Consider the following 13018-nt stretch of genomic DNA (forward strand, 5'->3'; position numbering starts at 1 on the left):
TAAGTTCACTACAAGAAAAAGGACCTATTATGACAGACAAAAACTGTCATCTTAGAGGGTGGATGACAGTTACCCTTACTGTCATTGTAGCTAGCATCAAGAAAAGATGACAGACAAAAACCAGTCACAAGTTGTGATAAATTTTACCTGTCATACAACTTATATAAGGGAAATTGATTTTTTTTTTTATTTTTTATTTTTTATGAAATTAAAATTGTAATTAGTATTTGGGGATAAAAGTTGTGTCAAATGTTGTGACTAGTATTTTCTATCATAGTTTTTTTTTTTAAATTGATTTTTTATTTTATTTATTAATTTAAAAAATTAAAAAAATGCAATTTTAGCTTCCTCAATTTAAAATTTAAATTATAAAATTTATATAAAAGAAAATAAATTAATAAATGCAATCAAATCCAAAACCAATGAACTAAATTAGTGAACTTTATTATCCATAAAAATATCCAAAGTACTTCTAAATTTCAAAAACATACAATTGAAACTTTAAAATTCAATAGTTAACACTACTAGAAAAATAGTCTTTACTGACACTTGCCTTGCGACACTTTATTAAAAAATATCAGTAATTTCATGCATTTGGAGCATTTTTCGTGTTTAACAAACAAGTATCATAGATCACTGATATTATAGTATCAGTATATTAAATATCAGAAATCATTGACACTAAGGTATCAATAGCAAAAAAATTATCATTTTATTTTTGTTTTCGCCTCAACTCGAACCCAAGATCTCTAAACTTCAAACTTTTACTTTCAATAGCAAAACCGCTAAGCCTAAAAATTTTTATTTGTTTAATTATTAAAGTCTTAAAAATATAAAATATATCCATTGCAATCTAAACCTAAACCTAAACTTCTCCAAACTTTTAACGCTGTCTCTCTCATGAAGTCTCTGAAAATTAAAATTGAGAGAAAACAAAACTTCTCTAGTGTCATTTTGTAAGCTACCACGCCAACTAATTTTTGATGAGATTGGATGAAGAGACAGAGAGAGATATCTTTGGTGGACTACGCTTCATCCTAAGACGACGACATATCAGAGCAGAAAGATGAACAGTCACGAAACCTTAACGAACAACCACAAATATCTACCCACCAGCCTTCTCCTCCTACTCCGCTGGCAAATCCGACCCGGAGCTTGAACTTCGCCTGCGGTGCAGTAAGGCACCACCCTGTTGTGCCAGTGGCCAACTCCGGCATGTCAGCACATTCAACAGAGCGTTCGGACTCATGTGCCTTCCAGAACCAGGGGTCTTCGAGCCTGCTGCGTACGATTAGCCAACCTTGTAGCTCATTGACGAAATCCAGTTCGGATTCCGGGGGTGGGCGTCTGGGTCCTAACCAGATCTTCCTTACTAAGAGGTTGATAAGACCTCAGGGTAAGAAAGTGAAGGAGATGAAAGGGGAATGTGGTACAGATCCTTAACTAAAAAGTACTCTTTAGCAGGTTCCAACAAAAAGTCAAGATCTATTGACGTTCGGTAATTTCTCTTTTCCTCTTTTAATTTTGATTAAAATTCAATATAATTATATTAAACTAATTTTAGGGTTTCTCATTTGTGGCAAGGAAAATCTAGATTGTCGACTTCAAATCAATGGCTGAAAAATGTGGCGCCGCCTTCATTACACCACCGGCTTTCAAAAAACATCTGATGCTTCTGTTCTCTTGAACTTGGCCTCTATGCTTGTGGTTTCAAGAACGGACGGTGCCTCTTGAGTTACGATTGTAATGGTGAACAAATTAAAGGGTACTATTGATGGGTAAGATAGTTACTACAGTATATCCTTTCGCCATTAATAAATAATTATTTTTTTATTACTTTATTGAATTGCATAAGCTTACGATCTTACTTACTCTAGACTTGATAAATATAAAATTATGGGTGAGTATTGTCCATACGATTGTTGATTTTTTTGGTGAGTACTATTTTTTCCCATTGTGGAAGAGCTGTGAATTGATTAGTTGATCTCAAGATAATCATTATCTATGTGGCTAAATTCTAATACTTAGCTACCATGTGAATATTGGATGGTAGTACCCTTAACCTTTTCGTTCTCGGTTCTTACATCATTCTTCTACTCAATTCAGTACTTCATCTTGATTTCAGTTTTTTGATTAATCAGCACATTTGGCGGTAGAAGTTCAAATTATTATATGGGGATTGATGATATTCGAGTTGCTGGACACTTGATTTTGAGGTGAAAGATTAATTAATAGTTTACGAAATTATGCTGAAAATTTGAGGATTGATAGACTGTTGTTGTGAACTTGGTTGTTTACGAACTTGACTAAATGACTTTTAATTGATTTGAAAGTTTGATTAAACTAAGTTTAAATGAGAACATTTTAATTCTGGAAATTTTGGAATGAATTGGGTTTATATTTGATTTTGAATGGATTTCTCAATATGGTTGGTTATTGTCCAATTTTATTAGAAATTACATATGTACCATGTTTGATATTGCAAACGTATAGTCTAACAGAGTTAGAATAAGCTGAAATTCGGATAAACTACACTTCTATTTGCATACTTCGAATCTGGAAAATTTTATTTTGATTGAACTTGTAATTTATTTTTAATGATTTTTCAAACTCTGCTGCCTCTGCAGTAACTTCTTTTGACAGAATTGTTCATTAATCTTTGATCCTATCAAACACTAGCCTAATGATATCGGAATAGCCTCAAATTTTAATATGTTGTTAACTTATATGTCCACTTAAAATCTAGAAAGTATCATTCTGATATATTTAGTATTTTAAATTTAATAAATATTCAAACGCTTACTGCTACTTTTACAGTTTCATATGCAATTTTAACTTATAAAGTTTTATCATGTGAGAAGCAAATGTAGAGTTGTCCAAATGACTTGGAAATTTTATTTGTGGTGCATTGACATGTCTAATTATGTTTTGTAAGTTTCATAGCATTCCAAATTGAATTAAAGAAAATCTTAAATTCAAGTTGCCAATGTTTCCTATTAAATCTGATTAGTGATAAATCTACTAACTTGCAGTACTTTTCAAGAAAAAAAATGTGTCAACACTGTGAATTGCAATGGGAGAAGAAAGTACCAAAGGCATAAATCTTTTTTCATTATATTTGGGACTATTCTTAAAGGTTAGTCTTTTCCTTTTCCTTTTTTTCTTTTTTATTTAAGGTAATCATATTCATTTTAATTTTGCTTGATTTTGCGTGATAGTTGATACAAGCCCGTCCTAGCCATTGCAAAATTGACACTAAAAAGGTTCCAGTTTTTCATATTGTAGTTTGAAAAGTCTGCAATGTTTGCTATGTTGATGCCCCATTTGAATGTTGGAGCCCAAAAATGAATGGTTTTAGGACCAGCCGGGTGGTTCCAGAAAGCTAGGAGCTTGTTAGCTATTCTTTTTAATTGAACTAATTTACCTTAAATATTAGTCCGATTATTGATTTCTATGGTTTGTGATTGATTTGAGTTTGACATTCTTGTTTTGTGTTGGTTTGAGTTTGACATCCTAGTTTAAGACTTTGAAGGCTTCCAAGAAATGATTTTGGATGATGAGCATATGAGTAATAGTTTGAAAATTAATTTACTGTATCAAATATATACTTAGTGTAGCATATTAATTTTAAGAACTGTGGATTATTCCATGAATATTCTAGTAAATGGTTATGTTATATATGCATGTCTTAATATATAATAATTATATTTTGAAGTTTTTTTTTTCCCTTTCTAGGTTTAGGAAAAATGTTTAAAGTGATTTTGGGTTATGATGTCAATCAAGTTAAAGCAACATTACTTGTGAGTGGAAATATATAATGATTATATTTTTATTCTACTTTTTTTTTATCTTCTTAAAGTTTTATAATGAGGAAAAATTAATGAATACTTAATTACAATTTAGGGTGATATTCTTTAAATGGTCCACATGAATAGATTTAAGTAGTATAATAAATCCCATACTCATTTTATAAAGGCTTAACTAAGTTTGCAAATATTATTTCTTTTAGTAGTAATAATTTTGGATCAAACTCTCAAATTATTGAAATATTTTATGTCCAAACTTTATTATGCCTAATATAAATATGGAGATTCATAGTTATTTTATGCCCAGTTTAAGGAAACTGCAGTTTGAGGACTTATTTTTTGCCTTGTTAAATAAGCTTTTAGAATGAATAAATTGAGGAAATGAGTGGTGATTTATTTATAATAGAACATTTGTGATAGCTTTTAACTATGCACAAAAATCATTTGGTGTATGTAGATAGAGTAACATGCTTGTGCTAAAAGAAGTATTACATTGAAAACTTCTTGTCTGCTATAGTTTGCTATATATATAACCTTTACCAAAAGAGAATAATTGAGTTTATTTATAAATAGCTTATGAATATTTTTTTTCTTTCGAACAAAATAATTTTTTTTTTCTGTTAATTGTTGTTTCTCTAATGGCTGGATATTGGCAGCTAATTTTTTTTTCTTTTCCATGTATTCATATGCAGATTTGATCAATGTGTTTGAAGTGTTTATTCCTCAACTTCACTTATATCCTAACCCATACAGTCTATTGAATGGAGAAGCTGCTTGTGTGATAACGCAATTATAATACTCATATTCAAAGAGTGAAAGACAGTCATCCTTCTTAATTTAGCTTCTAGATTTATTAAATTTAGCCACAAGTAGTAGGCATTTGATTGGATGGTAGAAATTGTTATGTATTGAATTTGGATTATTTAGTTATGAGAGTATGATATCTCATATTTTTGTTATTGAAGTTTTGGAATTTGTAATATATACTAATAATATTTAAATATGAAATGAAAGATTTTGTGATATAAATCAATTTCTTTTTGTTATTTTGTGGTGCCTTTTAATTTTACCAATAAATCAATGGGCAATGATCCAATTCAATTTTTTATTTTTAAAAAATAAATTAACTAGTGATACCACAGTAACAGTAATCATAGACACTAATAAAATATCAATAACTACTAACACTATGGTGTCATAATATCGGTGATACTGTAGTAATAGTAATCACTGACACCACTTACAAGTGTTACTATTTTTCTGACTCCCAGATTACTGACACAATTAACAAGTGTCAGTGAAAGTAATTTCTGACACTATTCTAAAGTCAGTAAAGACCATTTTTCTAGTAGTGTAATCAATTTCAAACTCAAGCCAACAGCCAAAAAAGGCCAATCCAAAACCAAAGCAAAGTACTCAGCATTCAGCAACATCCAGCACTAAAGCTATGCAAAATGTAGTCCTTTTCCAGCAGCAAAATCCAGCAGCCCCCAAGCCAAGTAAGAAGTATCCCATTTCATCAATTGAAAATATTAGAATAACATCTACAAAAAAGAAAAAAAATACAAGTAATAATAGAATATGAAAATACTCATTGAAAAATAAGGCTTGGCCCCTTTTTTCCCTTCTCTGAAGTAAGGCACTAAAAAGGATTAAAGAAATTATTATAGTGTTCCACACTTGGAGCTGGTAGAGACAAACTCTGGTCATTTAATATTGCCTTGGCACCATTTGAATATGTCCATATTAGTATCCACAAATTCAAGGAAGATGATTGGCCTACCTCTTACATAAATCATATTCAAGTCCTAATAGCTTTATTCCTCGTGGGATTTATTTGATCAAATTAATAGTTCAGGTTGAAAAATGGTTAGAACCTCACAGTCATCAAAAGTTACTGTCTCATAATTCATTTTACTGCTTATAACATAGAGGAAATAAAATAAAATATTGAAACATACATATATCATGTATGTAAACATTTTTTTTCTTTTCTTTAAATACAGAGAGGATAGTAGTCCCTACACCATCATTACATAGCCAAGTCTACGCCCAAGGGAGGGGTAGCAAAATGATGAAGGCCAAGAGGGAGAGGAAGGGCATAACTAGCCATGAAATCCCTCGCGAAATTAGCTTCACGATAAATATGGTGTACAGACACCTGCCAATCACGGGGGATGCATCCTCGGGACCCATAAGTCAATTTGTACTCCACTACTATCAATTTCCTAACTGGTAAATTTTTTAATTTTTTTTTGTGGGTATTTTTTAAGTATTGAAAGTCATACTGATGCAGCGGAAGCTTAAAGTTCAAAATATTCTGTTGATTCTAGAGAATTTTGGAATAAAAGAACAACTAAACTCAAGTTGATTCAAAAGAATACCGTGAATTTAGGTGTTAAGACTCGTTGATTCTGCAGAATACCGAAAATTAATTAAACTCAAATACTCACAAAGAGATTTGAAAATTAAAAATATTATTGAAATCGAGCATGCCTTCAAAGGCTACAAGAGGAATCTATTTATACTAGCAGTAATTATCCTAAATCACTAAGGGAAAACAAAATTCTAAATTGAAAAGGAAACAAAATTCTAAAATGGAAAGGAAATTAAAAGTCCTTAATTAATTAGGAAACATATCCTAGTATAAATTCCTATTCTGCATCATTCCCCCCAGGATGGAGAGAATTCTCCCTCGAATTCAGATTATCAACAACATCATCTTCATCATGATCACTTTTGTAAGGAATAAGATGCTTGACATTGAACACATCTGCTGTGCGGATATCACTAGGAAGCTTCAATCTATATGCATTAGGATTTATCTTCTCGATAATCTCTAAATGTCCAATTTTCCTAGCAGAAAGCTTGTTGCACTCGCCAACTGAGAACCTATCTTTGGTTAAGACAGCCCAAATAAGATCGCCCACTTGAAATTCTAAAGCTCGACGCTTTTTGTCTACCACAATTTTATAACCTTCGGTCGTCTACTTTAAAGACTCTTGTGTATTTTCATGAATTTTCTTAAGCTGCTCAATAAAGTCTTCTGCTTTACTGCTTTTGCGAACTAAATCTAGAACTGGAGCCTAGTCGATGGGAGCTCGTGGATTATATCGTAATTCACCTAAAAAGGGCTTAAACCAGTACTACGCTTAACTGCACGGTTATAAGCAAACTCGACTTGATATAACTTCTAATCCCACATCTTTAGGTTATCGCCAACTAGACTATGCCGAAGGTTTCCTAAAGAGCGGTTGACAACTTTGGTTTGACCATCTATTTTTAGGTGGTAAGCACTACTAAAATTCAGGCGAGTGTTAGTCAACTTCCATAATGTCTTCAAAAAATGGCTAAGAAATTATGTATCCCTGTCAGATACTATAAAACTTGGTAAACCATGCAATCTATAGACTTCCTTGAACAATAGACGAGCAACAGTCAAAGCGTATGTAGTCTTCTTGCAAGCAATGAAGTGAGCCATTTTCGAGAATCGATCAACAACAACAAATATTGAATCCATACCCCTCTGAGTGTGGGGTAATCCCAAAACAAAATCCATGATAATGTCAACCAAAGGTTGTGTTGGAATCGGCAGTGGCATATATAACCCAACATTAGTTGCTGCGCCCTTGGAAACCAGACAAATGCGACAAGTCTCAACATAGTAGTAAAATTCACGCCTCATAGTAAGCCAAAAATAAGTGTTGGCGATTAAAGCCAAAGTTTTGTCACGACCCATGTGCCCTTCGTTATGTAACTCTGCAATGATTTTCAATCTCAAACTTAAGTCAGGAACACATAACTGATTACTATTGAAAAGGAATCCGTCATGTAAATGATAATCTGAGCGAAACCCTACAACAACGTCTTCTAATATAGGAGCAAAGAAAGGATCAGAAGCATATAACTCTCGAAATTTGTCAAATCCAAGAACTTGATTATGCATCTGTGTCAATAAAGAAGTTCGTTGACTAAGTGCATCTGCTACCCGGTTGGATTCGCCAGAGGTATGGTTCACCACAAAAGTAAATTATTGAAGGAATGTTGTCCACGTGGCATGTCTATGAGAGAGCTTGTCTTGACTATTGAGATACTTTAACGCGGCATGGTCAATGTATAAAACAAAGTCTTTATGAATTAGATAATGTCACCAATGTTTTAACGCTTGGACTGTTGCGTAAAATTCCATGTCATAAGTGTTGTAGTGTGCCTTTGCTCCGTTCAGCTTCTCACTGAAATAAGCTATAGGCTTACCCTATTGGCTAAGAACAGCTCCAATGCCTACCTTAGAAACATCACAATGTACCTCAAAAGTGAGCGAAAAATCTGGTAGGGCAAGTACTAGGGCAGTAATAAACTTTTCTTTGATAATCTTGAATGCCTTAGTAGCTGTCTCTGTCCAAGAGAATTGTCCTCCTTTCATGCAATCTGTGATTGGTGCCATAATAGTACTGAAATGAGGAATGAATCGCCTGTAAAAAAAGGCTAATCCATGGAAACTTCTGGTGGTGGATAAAGTAGATGGCTTAGGCCAATCTCGAATAGTATTAACTTTTGATTGATCAACAGATATACCATCCTTCGACACCACATATCCCAAGAATAATACTTTCTTTGTCAAGAAAATACACTTATTTACTGTTGTGTGTTGTGCAAATTTTAATGTACTCGCAAGCGCACGAATCTATTGTAGTATAGATCAATGGTGACGAGTGTCGATCCCACGAGGAGGTGGATTTTAATTGTGTGTAGAATTAATTTTGTAAATGGGTGATTGGATTTGTGGTGGAAATGGTTTGGAATATGCTAAAACTTAAATTAAAATGGCGAGAATAAATTCTAAAATTGAAATTGCAATTGCGATAATAAATTGAAGATAATTCTATTGAAATGACGTACTTGGGTATTCGGATCCGTATCAACATGCATCATGGGCTAAATAATCCGTAGTAATGCCAATTAAATCATGAGGGGGGAATCCACACCTCATGAACCACGCTCTAATCAATATGGTGCTAAGGGCTTATCGTGCCAAATAATAATAACCTTATACTAGAGGACCGGTGAAACCAAGGCAGTACTAGACAAGATTAGTATTATTTGTCGACGAGAAGTCAAAATATCCACAAAAACTAGAGGGGAAGAGAAAATAAATTTACCAAATAAAGCCCATGACACATGTTGAGACTTCACCTTCAACCCAAGCTTGAAAGAAAATTAGCCACTCATAATTGAACTAGGGGCAAAATGAGAATTTATTAAAATACGAAGAAAATACAAGATGAAGAGGGAATTACAGAAAATGGAGTCCAAAAATAGATTCAGAGGTATCAAATTAGGGGGGGGAGGCCCCCTTTTTATAGATACATGGAGTAAATCATGGCCATCGGATTAAAAACAGTTTGGACACTCAGGATTGCGCCACGTCATCAGTCAACAGTCCACGATTTGACCACGCGTATGAACAGTAACACGGTTTGACTCAGATGAACAGTAACGCGGTTTGACTCGGATGAACAGTAACGCGGTTTGGTTGAAAATAATCCTGTGTGATGCATGTACCGTACGCTAGATTTTTCATCCACTGATATGCTGCCACGTCACCATCAACAGTACATAAGAATTTTAGCCCAACAGGATCGTGACACCTCATCAGTCAAAGCCACATCATCGGTCAATGCCACGTCATCGATCCGTCTATGTGAATAGTGTTGTGAACAGTAACGTAGTTAGTACTGTACACGTGAATAGTACCGTACATCTGAATAGTGCAATTTTTCCTTTTATGCTCCTCCTAAGGTTTTCGACCGTCCTGAGTTCAAAAGTGATGTCCGTTTTGCCGTCTGATCTCTCCTTTATTGTGAAATGACTATAATGCCCCTAAAATACATAAAATACTTAATTAAAATAAAACACATGTAATTAAATCACAAGAAGGTTAAATACATAAAAGTAAGGGTTGTTAGTAAGACTTGAAATGTAAAATGACGGTTTTCTCCTTTATAAATATGCATTTTCTAACACTCAACACACCCCCCAACCAGCTTATTGCTAGTCCCTAGCAAATAAAGCGAAAACAAAATTCAAATTCAAAATATTTTTTTTTAATAGAAACACTCGTATTTATTCCGTCAGATTAATGATAGCAATCAAATAAAAGTATAAGCATTATCTCCAGTCTAAAGCAACATCACAACCACATCAACCATCCACATGAATCAGTCCAGTAGACTTTGTCATAGCTACTTTCAAGAATGACATGTCAAACCCCAAAATCTCACTGGAAGTAGTGACACTCTCACAAAAAAATTAAAACCAATAAAAATAGTCACTCCAATGAATGGTAATTGAGAGAGAAAATAATAAAGAAGTGATATCACATGCTCTCACCAAGATGAAATAAATATGCCCTCAGCTTATAAATAATACGAACTCAAGTCAAACAAAAATGCTAGTCAACCCACTTTATTTATCTTTTTTTTTTATTATGCATCACTACATCTTTTTAGCCCATATAACTAGCTTCTACTTCAAACTATAGTTCCCTAAAATCAAGAAGGACTTTTATTAGGACGAAACGTAGGCTAGGGACATGGCTAACAAAGAAGGAAAATAAGAAAAACAAAGTGTATGTTTGAGAAAAATGCAGATATTTTTTTTTTTTGGAAGTTGTAAGATGGATTTCACCTATTATTTTTATTTTTTGTTCTTTTGCAACAACAACTTTTGTTTTTTTATTTTTTTGGCATAACTTTACTGAACAACATAATTATTTACATTTTCTCAAACATAAATAGGTGATGGAACTTATAAGACATTGGGTAATACTCCAAATCGGAGTGGGTCAAGATGATAAGTTGACAAAGAAAAAGGTTTTTTTTTTTTAAAAGGCTCAAAAGGGTTAACTATGGATATTTGATAAAAGAGATAGCTAGAAAGGCTCAAACGGATCAAAGATAGCCTTTCCATCGTCTTTTAGGGCTCTAAATAATCTTCCATATCTACTAGTTAGATGGGCCTCCAAATGTAGCAACACACTCTTTTTTCTTTTTTTTTATTTTACAATTTTTTAAGGGTTAACTCAAAAGCAATTTAGAGATCGTGTGTAAAATAATAAACTGCTAAGCTGTATAAAGAGTGGGCAAAAGGGTTATTCTCCAAGAAAAATAATAGGCTCAAAAACTCACTTGGTACTTATTATGACATGTTCATTCCTTCAAGCAACTCACATTTGTCTCCGACATCAACATGTAAAGTAGCAAACATAGCGTAACATCACTTAAGACCAAAGATAATACAAATACTAAAATTTGAAATTAATCATGTCATCCAATGTTAAAACAAATCACACAATTTTTTTTTAAACAACATTCTACCCCCCAACCTATTCTAAACATGAAAGGAAAATATGCATGCAGAAATGTGAAAATGATGCATAAAAACTAATTAGAAAAGTTACACGTAAAATGATAAAAAACGAAAATGATTTTTTTTTTAAGAAGATGTGTTTCTAGAGGAACTACACTCCATATTCAGCCATCTTCGACTCAAAAGTTGGAAAATGTATATTTATAGAGGAGAAATTAAAAAGAAGAAAAATAAACATAAACACATAATAAAGAAAAAGAAAATGCCTGAATTTTTTTTTAATTTTTTTTTAAAACGATGAAGATGCGTTTCTAGAGTCACTACACTCCATATTCAGCCATCTTCAACACAAAAAGTTAGCAACAGTTAGTTTCTACAACAAAAAATTAGTAAAAACTTAACCAAAATTCCACAATTGTCGATTATTCCCTCCCCCCAACCAGAACGAAACATTGTCCTCAATGTTTGAAATGAAATAAGTAGAGTTTAGAAGACATCACCTGGGTGGTGCAACACAGAAAACAATATTTACAAGCGGAGAGTTAAATCTAATTTGTACTTCTTACTGCGGCTACTGTTACCATCATTATGTGGATGCTCCAACACAAAGGTCCAGGGGTCTGGCTCCGGTTTATAAGCTTGTAACAGATCAAGTAGCTCATTAGCAGTGTGAGCACAAATAAAAAGTTTTTTCACATTAGAAGGAATGAAATAGTTTTTTATTGCATGGTTAAGAAATGCGATAAAGGCATCATAAAAGTTATTGACATTTAACAAACCGATGGGTTTCTGGTGGATGTGCAGATGGGCCCAAGATGCTAGTGTCATAAGTGCCTCTAGTGTTGCAAGATCTCCTGGAAGGAAAATAAAAGCATCAGCATGATTAAGCATTTCAGTTATTCTTTCTTGCATACCTGAGACGACTAACTCTTCTCCAGTTGATGAGTTAGACGAACTGCCCAATGGTTTTAGGACTCTTGGGATGATGCCTAACACTTGACTTCCTCTGATAAAAGCTGCTTCTGAGACCATTTTTGATAACCCTCGGTTACCTCCTCCATACACCAAGTGTAATTTTCTCACTGCTATGCTTCGACCAAGATCTATGGCTGCCTCCACGAACTCTTTATGTTTGCCATAGGTAAATCCAGAAAGCACACAAATGTTCTTGAATTGTCTATTGTGAGTAGCTGCCATTGTGATACTTCTCAAAAACAATTTGTGAGTGCTTAAAAAAAAGTTATATTTAAAAATCTTGGTGACAGTGGGTCACAACTGTGTATGAGGTGGTATGTCAGTGTCAAATAACGCGTAAAGCACATGGCTCGTGAGTCAAAAAGGGAATAGTAAAAAGGAAAAAGCAAACAGTAATAAAATTATTAAAGACAATAATGCAAACAATAAAACAACAGTGAAATAAAATAACAGTGAAGTAAAAGGATATTTACAGGTAGTTGCGACTGTGGCTCACATCTTCCTTTGGTTTTACGTCCAGAAACGGCTTGAACGCCCTCTATGGGTCGAGGATAGGCTTCCTATCCAGTTTTCTTATAAACTGGCAAACAGGGTCGTTTATAGTCAGATTCCCGAGACTATATCGTGCATGCTCTTTCTGGAATAATGGCCATAACTGGAGAACCGCTCCTTGCACATATCCACTGGGATGCGTTTCAAGAGACAAAAGGATATCATCCAATGACTCCTTATTCAAGCCATCCCTAATGAATTGAATCTTATCTTCCCTGTTATCAGACATCATTCCTAAAGAACATGGGTTTTTATTGCAACTCATTCTGGCACACTTATGACAAGCAACAGAAATTCTTCGAGCTCGTCGTTTTCTT

Source organism: Citrus clementina, unplaced genomic scaffold (assembly GCF_000493195.1).
Source record: "Citrus clementina cultivar Clemenules unplaced genomic scaffold, Citrus_clementina_v1.0 scaffold_5, whole genome shotgun sequence".
Classification (NCBI taxonomy): domain Eukaryota; kingdom Viridiplantae; phylum Streptophyta; class Magnoliopsida; order Sapindales; family Rutaceae; genus Citrus; species Citrus x clementina.